This window comes from Lissotriton vulgaris, chromosome 6, assembly GCF_964263255.1.
Source record: "Lissotriton vulgaris chromosome 6, aLisVul1.2, whole genome shotgun sequence".
Taxonomy (NCBI): domain Eukaryota; kingdom Metazoa; phylum Chordata; class Amphibia; order Caudata; family Salamandridae; genus Lissotriton; species Lissotriton vulgaris.
In genome coordinates this window covers 360,438,225-360,452,854 of record NC_141694.1, presented here as the reverse complement: position 1 = coordinate 360,452,854, position 14,630 = coordinate 360,438,225, and the positions used below count along the sequence as shown (strand labels likewise).

At 46.8% G+C, this 14,630-nt stretch overlaps 1 protein-coding gene across 1 annotated transcript in view; it reads left to right on the top strand.

Moving 5' to 3' along the window:
* The first annotated feature begins 996 nt into the window (after positions 1 to 996).
* The window catches only part of ALLC (allantoicase), a 798,769-nt gene continuing 785,135 nt past the window's right edge, over positions 997 to 14,630 (top strand). Inside the window, exon 1 of the mRNA XM_086926374.1 lies at positions 997 to 1,027. The gene's annotated coding sequence lies outside the window, so the exon portion shown is untranslated. The remainder of the gene's footprint in view (positions 1,028 to 14,630) is intronic.

The window sequence follows — 14,630 nt, the reverse complement described above, 5'->3', positions numbered from 1 at the left end:
AATATCCTTGGTACAACAACACCAACTGTTCCATGGCTAAACACTTATAAGGTCCCAAATGCGAGACCTATTGGCTATGCCAATGCTTGTTCTTCCTTTTAGTCATGCTGCACAGCATCTGGGACTCTGCACAGCATCGCTAAAAACCATCACAAAAGCAAATAGGTCTCAAACGGCGAAACCTATTGGCTTTAATAATGCTTGCTTTATTCTGTCAGTCATCCCTACAGGTTACAGTAATTTAAAGTGAATTGTACTTGTTTTCTGCTCCAACAGCAATCATTTTCCAGTGACACACATTCAAACAAAAAAATGTTTAATTGCCTGCCAGGAAGCAAATGTACTATTTAGTTAAAATGATAAACATTTGTAATTAGATTTTTCCGATTGTAAACATTTGGCTACAATACTTAAGTTTGTTGTCTTTCGTTCATCTTTTTTATTTTTGTAACAATAAAAGTATCCGTCATACCAACTTGCACGGGCCTCACCTATTGACGTTGCCGATGCTCGATGATTGTTTTGCACAGCAGCAGGCACATTTTATTGCTCGAATATATGAGTCGGCCATGGAATAAGAACCAAGAAACAAATGTCATTTAAGCCTCCCGCCAAAAATCATGCTTTAAATACGTTTTTGTGGAGAAGACAACTGGTGGAAAGAAGTCGAATTTACACATTAATAACTTGTTACAGTAAACCAAGGAGTAAGAGAATCGTGTAGTGAGATAGAAAGATAAAGGTGCTTTCGATTAAGATTTTTTTTTAAATAAACTATATTAATATTAATAATGTTGATCACAAAAGTAGTTTATCAAATCGAAAATCAAAAGAAAGATCATTAGCTACAGAACAGAGCATGTCTTTCCCAGTCTACGTCTAATATTTCACAGCATAAGTTGTTTATTCAATGGCAAGTTATGCAACATGTTCCGCGTCTGTTTGCAGATTCAGAGAGCACGTGACGATAATACTTTGCCCTCTGTGAAAGTTCTCATTCTGAGGCTGGGCAGAATAGTGAGCACAGGTAAGCAAAAGTATAATTTAAGTCTGAACGCAGAAGCGGTGGGAAGGGGGATGTTATAAAGGGATATTATATGTTTAATAGATATAAGCGTTGCAAATGTAACTAGAGATAGATATATACAGGAAGGAAGGTGGCACAAGTTGTGCCTCAGATTTAGAGTATAAGAATGTGTGCATTTAGACGTAAAATGTGTGAATAATTGTAAATACATAATCCAGTATTATTGTGTTCCAAGTCTATAATTGTAGAATCATACATTTGTGAGGTCATGATATAAATGTATGCATAAATATAGAAAAAAATGCAATAAATAAAGTTTTTGTTAAAAAAAAGTCTGAACGCAGAAATGGTGTTAGTTGTTTTGGGGGATTGGCAAAATATGTTTTCGTTTGAAATTGATACGTTTTTAGATATTAAGATAATTTAGAAAATTTGAAAGAAGTACGTTAAGGACCGAAAACCAAGACGATAATTTGATGTGAATATATAAACAAAATCTATAGCTCATCTTTCTTATTCGTGCAAATATAACTCTTATTTGAAAAACATTTTTAAAGATTTCTCACTCAAATTCGGGCCGAAGCATGTATAACATAAAAACCCTGCGCTGCACTGGATTCACAAACAACTTTTCTACAGTGTTTGGATTCGTAACACCCTAGCGACTATTATGGCAAGCTGGTGGTTAAACACTCCCAAGGCTTGTGCCGACATGTGGCTTTTTGTAAAGATAACAATCCTCTCTCATTAGTTCTGTGAACAGCACACAGGAGGAGGACTCGAGAGGGGGTCTAGTGCTTAATTTGGGAGAAGCTTTCAGGTGCTTAGCACCAGCACTTTTTAGGTCTTGCCTACGCAACACTCATGCACTGCATAGGAAAGAGACCTGTAGCCATCCATTGCCTTTTTCAGTCTAAAATGTGCACGCGCTCCATTGCCTTCAATGGCAACGCGTACACGTATGACGATTCCCTTGCGGGAGCGAGCTTTGGCAACATATGTTTGTAATTAACTTACAAACACATTGTGCCCCTGGCTCGCTCCTGCAAGGGAATCGCACAAGCATCCTCCTCTCTCCTACCCCCTGCTGTCAGTGCTAGGCGGGCGCACACTTGTTTTTTTTATGTCAGTCCCCCGGGGCACAAGCAGGCATCCACTTCTGTCTTTTTGCTGCGATCAGCTGTAATTACAGAAGTGGATCCCTGCTTGTGCCCAAGGGGAACTGCAGGACAGCCAAGAATCTGTCCCAAATTAATTACAATATTGATTTAAAGTTAGGTAAACACTCCGCACACCTTCCCTCCAGAGAGAGTCTGACAGCCCTGAGCTGAGAGAAGAGAAGAGTAAGTGAGACCGGGGTGGGTGGGGTGGCTGGCAAGACCTGTGCGCCTCTTTCACTGGTAGCAGTAATCAGTGCTCGAGTTACATAGTGCTTCCTGAGGCACTTCTGGTGTTTTTATGCACTCTTTAAATACCAAAGATTAACTTTAGAATGGTGTTTCATTTACCGACCATGGAATGATGGAAGGCTGACTCTGCCTTGATATGTTCTCAGACCTCACAAGGTGATTCGCGTTTTACTCATGCGCTTCTACTGGGTGTGTAACAAATGGAATAGAAGAATGCCAACACATTTTGGTTGTGGCAGTACGAAACGAGAAATGGCAAAATAAAAGCTTAATGCTTAGTTCTCCTGTTTTTCACAATCAGCAGTCAGCTCCGAGAGGGAATCGTTCCTTGGCGCTTTAACAATCATTTTTATTCCAGCGCTATGGCTCTCCATTGTCTGCGGCTGCTGAAGGGTGGGGGGCGGGCCAGCCTTGAACCAGTGCCCCGGGGGAACTGCAGTACAGCCGAGAATCTGTCCCAAAACGGCAGACTTTAAACTGATGCCACCATGCCTTTCAGCAAATGCAGCAGTAGTTTTTCGGAATTCACAAAGGCTTACGGGTGGGAGGTGCTGTGCGCCTCACTATGCGCCTTGAGTAGTGATTGGGTCGTGTGTTGAGTGATTGCCGCAGTGTGTGTAGTGGGTGACAGGCGTGAGCTGTGCAGTATAATCCCGCTGGGTACCACGATTGTCCGGAGAGCGGTCGTGTTCTCTCAGTATGTCATCGGTGGCTGCACAAGTAAATCTCTGCTGTTTCGTGCCATGAGTAACTAAAGAAGCTGAACCTTTGATGTCTGGGGAATGGGGGTGCTATTGGTGCTGAACTGTTGGTGTTTGAGGGGAGGTGGTTGCGGCAATTAGTGAGAATTGGATCCACAGGAGAGTGGGGTAGACGTGCTAAGTGCGTGCAAGCTCCACCCAGGTTTGCAATGTTGCCGCTAGTCATACGGATGGGATTCCCAAGCATGCATATTTTTAACAAGCTTTTGAATTTTATGAGCGGACTTCATTTGTGCTATGTGTCCATCTTCTTTCTACTTATTTTATACCTGGTCTGATTTTTTTTTTTCACTTTCGCGTTTGCTCATGCAAACTCCCTCCCCTCCCTCACCACACATCCCGGCATCCACTCTGCCCCTTTAGACGTATGCCCACTAGTTGTTAGTACCTCCACTCTTCCGACATTGGTGACAGTACCCCCACACCCCTCCAGCCTGTCCCTGTAAAACTCTGCCCACGTTGCTGTTTGCAAACCTTGTTGGGATCCCCACAAGTGAAATGAAGCCCCCCCTTGTCTTCCCTCTTCCTCTTTGCCCTGCTGCAAGTTGTTGATGATGCGCTGAGGATACTCGATTCGGGGGATCTTGTCTTCTAATTCTCCTTTACCTTTCTGCAGCCTTTGACAATGTCAATCACAACACCCTCCTCAACACTCTTCAACAGAGAATGGGCTTGGAGGGCACTGTGCTTAGATGATTTGCCTCCTTCCTCTCAGATAGATCCCAAATGATCAAAATAGAGAACAGTCTTTCATCTCCTGTGGCGGTAGGTCAAGGTGTTCCACAAGGCTCTATACATGCACCCACTTTTTTCAATCTCTATTTAGAACCACTGGGAAATCTCCTAAGTAAATCCGGGATGCACTATCATCTCTATGCAGATGACACTCAAATCTACCTCAAGGTCGCCTCCACTCACGATCTCCCCATCCTAAGCTCCACTCTCGATTCCATTCAAAACTGGATGTCAACTCATCAACTGATTCTGAATCACTCCAAAACTGAATTCCTCCTCCGCTCCTCCTCACTCTCTCCTCCCCTGGTTCAAACATGGATGGATCAGATGAATCTACTTAACAATAAACCCATCATTGTCGACAGCGCAAAATCCCTTGGTGTCATACTCGACATAAAACTCAATCTAATCTCCCACATCAATTCCATTGCAAAATCTGCTCAATACCAACTGCGCCTTCTTTGGGGAATTCGTCGCTTTTTCCCGGCGCAGGACCTTAAAACCCTGGTGCAATCACTGGTCCTCTCAAGACTGGAAACTGCAATTCTCTTCTTACTGGCCCCCCCAAATCCCACTTGTCCCCCCTTAGATCGATTCTCCATTCAGCAGCTCGTTTCATATATGGGGCCAAAAGAAGCGACCACATCACACCGATGTTATCCCCCCTCCGCTGGCTTCCCATCGAGGCTATAGCTATCTACAAGACTGCCTGTATTACTCCCAAAGCCTTGCACTCCTCCTCTCCTTCCTACCTTGCGAACAAGCTGAAACTGTCTGGAGGCTTGAGACCACCACGTAATGCGGAAAATCTACTGCTTGAACCTCCCACTTTCAAGAAGGAAAGATCGATTTCCCAATCCTTTTCAGGCAATGCAGTGAGAATCTGGAACTCACTTCCGCCTCAGCTCCGGACCACCGCCTCCTCCCAGGCCTTCAAAAGGGACCTCAAAGCTCTTCTCCTTCAAAGTCACTTTTAAATGTAATTCATGCCCTCTCTATTATCTGAAGGAAGACCTCCCATTACTGAAAACTACTCTCCATGACAATGGAAGTGCCTTCCCAGTGTGTTCTGGTAGTTTGAGTGTTTACCATTTATTGCAGTATTATCCTTGTACCTGTGCATGGTACTCTTCTGTAACTTGCATTCGTCACTTTTCTCCTGTAACACACTGTTTGCTACCTCTCACAGTTTGTTTGCTTTTGATACTTGCACAAGTGCCACCATTGCCTACGTAACGTTTGTTCTTGTGTCTCAATGTCTAGCATATATTGCAGTATTATACCTTTAATTGTACTTTGTTTTCTCTTTTAACTTGCACACTTGTCACTATTTCCTCCTGTATTGCACTGTTTGCTAGCACATGTATTTTGTTTGCTCACAATTGTCACTTTTACCTCATGTAACTTATCATCTGCTTTTGTAATTTTGTTCATTTGTAATTTTCAGTTCCTATTGTGAAGCGCTCTGACGCCTTCGGGTAAAGTCCGCGCTATATAAAAACGCATAAATAAATAAATAAATAAATAAAAGAGCAGCGCACCCACCCCCCTGCTCACATGGCGGCCGTGTGTTGCCCAGGCTGCCCCTCTAGCCTGGCTCCCAGCAGTGCACTCTCTCCTCTCCGTGTTGCGGTGTTTGCTGTGTCTGTTTGCTCTTCCTTCCCTTTGATCTGCTCCGTGCACGGCCTGGGTGCTATACTGTTCTCTTGTATACCCACAAGCAGCTGGAGAATTGTGTGCCGATTCTGCTTCTGAAAGGCTGTGTGGTGTTTAATGTGTATGGAGCTGACTGTTGAAGAGCACACAGTGTGTGCGCGCTCTGCATTCCCTCTTTATCTTTGAAATACTTTGCACTGGGGTGAGGTGTGAGTTGTGTTTTGATGCTTTCACTTTTGGGAGTTACTTAACCCCGACTGCACAATTAGTCGACTGTCTGTGGTCCCTGGAAGGGTCTTGTGTGCTGTGGGTGATAGTGCACCGGTCAACTCTTGAAAGTTGTCTACTCTGCAAGCGCATGTGTTGTGCATCGTCTTATAAACAGCTGTTTGGTGAGCTGGGTGCCCCTGGACAAGTTTTATTGACAGAAAGTGCCCATGATTCACTTATCACATGCACGTCGGTTTGGGGGTGCAGGTGTATTTAGTTCTTAAGAGTAGGGGTCACCAGTGTCACTCGGCATGTTGGCATTCATGCACCCTGTGGAAGGGGTTCACTGACTCTATAAAGTGCCAGACACAGGTTTTCACCAACAGAAGTCCTCTGTGTAACTGGTGGATTTCAGGGCAGCTGACAGTGACCTGCTCCCTGAGGGGTATGTATGGTGTCTTCAGGGCATGGTTCCATTGTCCTACTCCGGGGACCTTTATAATAGCAGCGTAGCATGGTGCACGACTGGCACAATTGTCTATCTACTAGTGCACTGTGACCTCACACTCTACCATGGTGTGGTGATAGCATTTCTCTAGTGTTTACTACCCCTGATGAATGGTTCTGATACCTACGCTCTGGGGGTCGTACAGGGTGTTCATGCGAGACAGTGCACTGCTCTGGCGCTTGATTTTAAATGCTTGCCCACAGTGTTTTCAAAGTATGAAGTGTGCTTCTCTCCCCTGCACTTTAGGGCCTGGCATGGTCTGTACAAGATGGAGCATTACTTGGTTCTCAGATGTGGTGGCTAGATCATTGTATGTTCCAGGCCCAGTGCATGCTTCTGTTGCCTGTGTACTTGGGTCTTGCACAATGTTTCACAAGATTGTGTGCACCCCAGTTATCCGCCTTGTGGGTTGTGCTCTATTTTCACAGCAAGCGTATTAACGCCATTGTCTGTGTGCATTGAGACATAAGCTCTTCATCAGCTGTGCACATGGTATGAATCTTAGTCACATCATGTCAACAGAACCCCCCGCCCCGCAATATAACCAAACATCCCGCAAAATAACACACAAGACACCAGTGTTAGATTGGGGAAAATTGCTGCAGGTTTATTACATACAATGTTATGTAATCATGGTGGGTTATCTTACGGGCGATCCAAGGGCAGGCCGCATTCTCGCCACCTGCCCGCCTGTTGAGCCAAGCAGCACAGTGGCGAACCACCCATATGCTGCAACATTATGGTAATGAATCTACTCATGCGGGGCGTATCTAGGCAAACCCCCGGTTGCACAGGCACACAACCGCCCGAAGGACTACTGGGGCGTCGACACGGGTTCCCGGACCTCCCATGAGGGTCCAGGTTTTAGGCTCTGGCACCCCTATGTGCCCGCTGAAGTACAGTGCTGCACCTCTCTGCTTCCGGATCGCCCTGTAACTCCGCCACAGCCTGGCCGGCGGCCAACGTCGCCGACCGGGCCCCCACCACTTCGCTACCAAAATTACCTGCAACCCTTGCTCTGCAGAGCTTCTCGTAAGTCCAAGAGAACAAGTCCAACCGGCAGGTGAAAGGTGAAACCCATCCACCTCAAAGTAACCCTTAATCTTGTCCTGAATCATTTCATGTCTGATGAAACCTATACCCCACTGAAGGGTGAATTTCTCATTGCGCTGTTGATTCTTCTCCTAGACCTGTCTATTGTTTCACAAGAATTAGCGCCCTGCCACACACTGCGTGGTACAATAGACCACCGGACTTCACACACCCCCAAGAATCTGCAGATTTCCCCCAGGACCATTTTCATCTTCTGCAATAGTGTAGACCTTCCCAGGTTTGTGAGGTCCTTACCCCCCAGGTGTATGACCAAGTGCTGAGACCGGGCCCCTACTGCTGATAGCGCATCCTTTATTCTATACAATAGGCTGTTCCAGTGCATGCCAGGGAAAACCAACCAAACACATACTGTGTCCGAGAGGTCATTACCCCCCAGGTGTATGACCAAGTGCTGAGGCGGGGCCCCTACTGCTGATAGCTCTTCCTATATTCTATACAATAGGCTGTTCCAGTGCATGCCAGGGAAACCCAACCACACACATACTGTGTACGTAAATCCCTGCGTCCTGGTCCTGATCGCTGCCCACAGACCCAACCTGGTACGGTCGAATGCCTCAAGACCCACACTCTTGACCCTGTCAAAACAAAAGACACACTTCACTTTCTGTTCTTTTACTGACTTAAAGTATGAGCACAACATTAAACCCTGCACACCAGTATATACAACTCTTGGGAATCTATAACCTTACAAACATTGTTTCCGAGAGGTTATTTTGTTTTTCATGCAGATTCATTTAAAGGCTGCTCCTTGGGCAATAATTGCTTTATGGTTTGAAAAAGTTTGCTTAATTGCGTTTGTTGATGTTTTTGAAAAAATAATTTGACATCTTTCCCTCCCCACGTTCATGATATATGTTCACTTTGTTGTATATACAAAAGTTTTCACGCACTGTTTTTCATATTGTTTATGTTTGTAAATTTATGATTTGTGTAGCTAAATTTGGTTGGTTATTATGTAAATGGCAGTGTGATTTCTCTGTACACACAAACAATCTTTTTATAAAATTTGAAAAATAAAAACGGCGCAAATAATCGCCTTGATAAACATATTAAGTTTTGTTTATCTGTTCACCATAAACAGAATGGTGTTAAACCATCAGAAGTGTGGGTTATCTTCTTTGTTGCAAAGTTAATTGGGCCCTTACCCCACTTCTGTCCGCGGGGGCCAAACTCCTTTTTGTTACATAATGTGGAGACATTCCTAGCACTGGCACAGGGAGCGCAGAGGTAGGCCGGGATCCGAGCGCTTCTCTCGCACCAGTTCCGTTACCCAGGACACACCTTCATCCTGTTAGGCACTGGGGAGAATGAGTCAATAGTCCCGAAAGTATATATAATGCGAAGTTAAAAGCACGCACTTACCTGAAGGTGTAGAGTAGAAAGTCCCCGGGGCACGAATCAGGTCTCCCGCGCCAAAGTCGGCAGACCCTTCCCTAAACTTGGTGCTGATGTAGGGTTCCTATTCTAATCATGTGCCAGGATTGACATATGTAAACCTGTGTGCAGGCAGTCCCCTGGACGGATCAGATGGCGCTTAACCCGGATCGATACTTCCCAGAAACTGTGCGTGATGCAGACGCTCGGATTCCAAAGGCCTCTGAGCTACAGCTCCGTTATGCAGGGAGAATAAAGGGCTTTGCGGGCCACTAGTGCCGCGGGGAGGAGGCTGTAGGATACTTTGTAGTGGGGTGCGATGCACTTACGAGCCTCAAGGCACTACAGCGAGGCCTAGCCCCCAGAGGGGGGCCACCATGAACACGCCCGGGCGGGGTACGGCCGCACAATGAACAATGCTGACCCGCGCTGCATAAACATATGGCACACTACACTTAGGCCACACAGTGATGCAAGGGCGGGGCCTCCTCATGGTCTACACCCAGGTCACAAGCTATGGAGGGCGGGACCCACGAGGCCAGGCCAGGTTCACCCTGCCATCCCCACGTCCGGCAACTATCTACAGAGTGAAACACCCCCCACCCGAATAACAGAAGACGTGACTACTATCAAAGAGGGGGCAGGGCCAACCGGGGCCTTGGGAATGCCCGAGCAAATGCTTGCAAAGAAACGTGCAGCTCTAAACCCCCAGCGCAGCGAGCCACGTCCGCGAGCAGTGCCACTCGTGGGACACACAGAGGTACGAATAAATAAATTCCTCAGTAAAATATTATCTAGCAGACCCGAGACTAGAACTCTAGTCTGCAGGGCTGGAGAGGCCGAGCCCTGCCCAGGAGAGCCACGGAGAACCTCCCACTTGACAGTCGAACAGGTCAAATTCCCAACAATGCTTATGATGATATCTTTAATAATGGCAGGACACGCCACATGGATACTTATAATCCTTCGGAAAATCTGAACTCTCGCCACATCGTGGGCATAAAAGTGTGACACGCATGCAGTTACCATACAGTAAAATGATGGAAATTGGGCCTAATTGCCAATAGTGGTACAGGGTTACTTACTGAGAAGGGAAACAGCAACTCAGTGCTTGCTGAAAATTGTACGTATGTAGCATGTAATTTCTGATGTTCTCGGATAATTTAAACATCTAAATATAGATAAAGTGGCCTTCGGTAAGAGCAGATGTTCACAGTTATCGCCATCCTGTCAGATTGTGTGTCTAATAAGGCTTCACTTCATCAAGCAAGGGAAACGCAAGAGGACCGCGAGCCAGGATATTTTCCTTATCACGAGACGCAGGGCCAGGGGGCCTCTCTCCCCTTCATTGATGGGCATTCCCCCCAGCGCAACTCAGAGTGAAGCTGAAAAACAAAGCACTGTGGAAGACAGGGGCAGCTTTGTACCTGGCCATTACGTAAACAGATCATTTAATTGCAACGCAGGGGCAACCCCTGGGTTTGGGCTCGATTTTGTCACAGCAAAGGCTAACAAGTTAGGAGAGCACCTGTGGTGGAATAAGTGCTGCGTTAACTGCCCAGCAAAGTGGGGGGGTGGGGTCGTGGAGGAAATTTGGGGAGAGCGGCCTCGCCGCATTCACCCGACCCCGGGGCCCCGCCGATAACTGCTGCCACTCAGGGCACCAGGATTAAGGTTCGCACTTGAAGCGACCCCGAAGGGGGCACCGAGGGCGCTGAGAGGACTACCGAGAGCGAACAAATGTCTCCCCCACACAGGGTCCCGGACATAGTGTTGCAGCCAGGGGGCCTCGACCATCGCTCGCCCCTCTAGCCTCTGTCCTAGTGGCAACTGTGCACCATCGCAAGCCGTGGAGCTGACTGCTGGAGCCCCCCGTGGCTCACACCTCCAAACAATGTAAGTGCAAGCCAGCCCCCCAGCCTGGAGCCCAAGAAGGCGGAGGCACTCCGCACCGCGGCCCTCTAACGCCAGTAGGGGAGAGGGGGTGCATAGAAAGCCTACCGGGGCCCAAGCCGAAGATTGAGCCCGCCTGTCCTCAAGTACATTTCTGAGACGGAACCAACGGGGATCACTATCTCTCGCCCCCCACGGCCCTCTGCGCGCGGAACCCGTGCCCTTTTAGGATCCGTGTAGCCGGCCGCTTTTATGCTCATTCAATGCTCGGCGCCCTGCCAAGTCGCCGCGCCAAGTCGCCGCGCCACGCCTGAACAACCCAGCCACCGCCAGGGCCCTCGTTACAATGAGGGATGTCTCACGCCACAAGGCCGAAGAGCGGACCCTTTGCCAACGGCACAGGGCGGGCTGTAGATAGGGCCATAAGAAACCGCATAACGCTGGTATCTACCAGCTTCCCTCCGGTGTGCTCACAAGGTGCGAGGGATAGGAGCACCGCTTATCGGCAGTTCCTTGCGCGGCATAACCCGGACGGGCAACCCCAGGGACTGCGCGTCCCGAGACCGCCCCCAGCACCCGCCAGCGAACCCCACCCACATGGGTTCGCCGACCCCGACTCCCGGTACTGCCGCAGCCTCCTCAGCGGCCGGCAGCTATGCAGGCTGCCTAGCCCTGCTCGACCTCCCAAGAAGGAGGGATTAGGCGGAAGGGGAAGGGAAAGGCCCAAGGCCCACTTTACCGCAATTCCTATAAAAAGAATGTCCTTGCAGTACGACGCGTGACGTCCGGAGCGGCAAAGAGGCTACTAAAATGGCGAGGGGAAGTTATATACCCCTCGCCCTGCCTGTCGCCCCGGACGTGAGTCACAGGACCACCCACCCTCCCGCCGGGACTCCGCCTGCCCGGGGAGGAGTGGATGACTAAGGTAGGGGTCGGGGGAGGCCCTCTGCGACTATGGGCCCGCCCTCCTGATGGCCACCGGGTGGCCTCGGGCAGCCGCATTCTTCAGGCCTCGCTTACTCGGCACAAATGTTTCACAAGACCAACCTTGGGATGTTTATATAAATAGTGGCTAGTGGAAGGAAGTTATAGCTAGAAAAGGTACTAAACTGTTGTTAGCTGAAAGAATACCCTTCTATGTCTCAATTGTAGACATATATGAGATAAGCACTCTATAACAGCCTGTTAGACAAAAAGATTTTTTATATACTTATTTTAATTAGTTTATTTGAAATATTTTTTTCCTTTTTGTTGACTTATACAAAGTTCATATTTAAATAGACGAATCAATGATACAAAAAGTGCATTTGAAAATCAAAAATAAATTACATGTGAATAAATTCATACAGTATCAGAAACTATATACAAATCCATGCAATAGATGCAAGCGTTGATTCGGGCAGTGCGGCAGATGTCTTACAACGTGCGTTTCGGCACACAGCCTTCATCAGGTAGCCGTCCACTACTCATAATAAAGATGGCATACAGGGATATACTGTGGTTTCAGCTCAGTTGGCATGTTAAAATGCATGTAATAGGGTTCCCTGCAGATGCATGAAGATTTTATTAATAGGATCGATTTCGAGGTATCTGTTCTTGTTCTCGTTTTATGAAAACAAACAGGCCCATATATGAATAGGTTCGATGAAAAAATATGTAGGAGACTCTTCGAGTGGGAGATCTAGATGAATGGCAAAGCCAGCTTTTCAGATTCATAAAGGAGGGAGAGGGCGATTGATTCAGAATGTTCGGGATTCTTAACCTGATTCGTGAACGGTTAAATCTTTACTGCTTGATAAAAACCGCCAATTGTTATACGTTAGCTAACAACAGTTTAGTACCTTTTCTAGCTATAACTTCCTTCCACTAGTTTCATACCCTGTGTTATAGCTAGTCTATTTATAGGGGTCCCCTGTTTTCCAAAAAAATATATATAAACAGTGGCGACTGCATGCAGCAAATGAACACTGATGGAGCACAGGTCACATGATCCAGCCCCTGGACAGCTCGCCAATCAGCTTTCTTGGGACATCTCTGCACACCATGCGAAGTTTACGATTCCCGTCATCCATCCTTTCAGCATCAGCACAGTACCCTGTTATATTGCCTTCTATGCACTACTGACATCACATCTACTGCTCCACCATTTTTATAATTCACATGTGCGCGTTTTTTATTTGCCACTGAATACAACATGCTTCACTGAATTCAAAGAAATTAGTAAAACACTAAAAAGAAGGGACAAGACTTGCTAAAAGCACCGCTTAGACTCAATTATAAACATATGGAGCAGGGGAAGGGCAAAATAATCCCACATTCTTAATGATCAGAAGCAGTTTTCCCTTATTTTATTCTTTCCATGACATTTGCTAAAGTACATCAAACTAGTCTCAAGCGTAATTTTCATTTGCAAAGTTTGTGCAAAGTCCAACCTGTAAGAGACAGATGTCTATACAAAATGCCACGTAGGAATGAAAACAAGCATTGGCATAGCCATTAGGTCTCGCCTTTGGGACCTTTAAAGTGTTTAACCATGCAACAGTTGTTGTTGCACCAAGAATATTGTGCTGCATAACTAAATACTCAGAAGGTCGCAAAAGAGATACCTATTGGCTATGCCAATACTTGTTTAACCTGGCCGGGGCTATTACATTTTTCTCCCCAGTGAGATGAGACCTAAAATCATTCAAAAGAAATATCCTCCTCCTTTTGTTCGGATTCATGTCTTATCTGGTATGTCTTCAAAGGATGGCCCACCCAAGTCCAGGCATGATGACCGCATCACTTTAGTTTAGTGATGTCAGTAGTGCATGCCTGCCTTTCAAGCAGGCCCGGTTCTAGCGGGTGTGCCGGGTGGGCCAGACCCACCCAAACATGAGCCTGGCCAACCCAAACCTGAATCTTGGCCCTCGCAGCTGAGACAGGTTCCCGGACACACACAGCTGCACCGAGCACTTCACAGGTCTTTAAAAGACCATTTGCTTGTTAACAAAGCTTTGTTGTTTTTCACCCCTTCTTAGAGCCCCTGCAGCTCCACTCTGCATATTGCTGGAAGAATCAAACCCCCCCCCCCTTAAGTTTGGCTCTAGTTGCACCTCTGCAGCAGAGGTCCTCTGCTGTTTAAAATGCAGGAAGCAGTTATTTACCCGCATTCAGTGAGGAAATTTTCCTCAAGGTAGGAAGTGGTGTATTTTCAGAAGATGCTTAAAATCCTCGAGGGTTTTCTTTTAATTAATAAACGTGGTTTGTGCCCACTCTGCTGTAGCAAATGCTCAGCTCTTAATGAAGTTATGACAGACTCGCTTTGTTTAATTACAGCCAATCACTCGGCGTGTAGAAATCAAAACTGAATGTGTTCTCCTTGTGTAAAGTAACTGGTGCCTTATAAATCTGATCAATCAAGATTTCAGGTACCTGTCCTTTGGATCGAGTCGCACCAGCAGCCCTACGTGTTTATGCCAGAATTTAGAGCTCTAGAGCGGAGGCTGAGGGCACTGCACTTTTCTCATAGTGCCTGCAGTCAGTCTAAAATGTGTTCAGAGTACATGGCCATACATTCTTGGCCTCTCGGCAGAGAGCACGAAGTGGTCACATACTCCTGTTGTAATTGTGATTCTGTTGAAATGGGTATGGTGGGACCCTTTTGATGGGGCAACACAGTCTTCAAAATAATAAGGCTAAACTAGAGTAAAAGAAAATGCAGTGCTCGCTTGCTACTTAAGTCATCCCTAACTTTACGCCCCATCACTCTCAAATGTCACTAGCTGCCACTGGCAACGACATTAAGTAGGTCAACAGAAAATGGACACTGACATTGAAAACGTTCCTCAGAACGTTATTTTACTTCTTCTAGGAGTGGCGTGATTGGGCTTGGGCTCTTTATCACAGCCCCGCCCCCAATCACGCATCTCCTTTTAGAAAGGTGGACTGTGCCCTCGCCCACT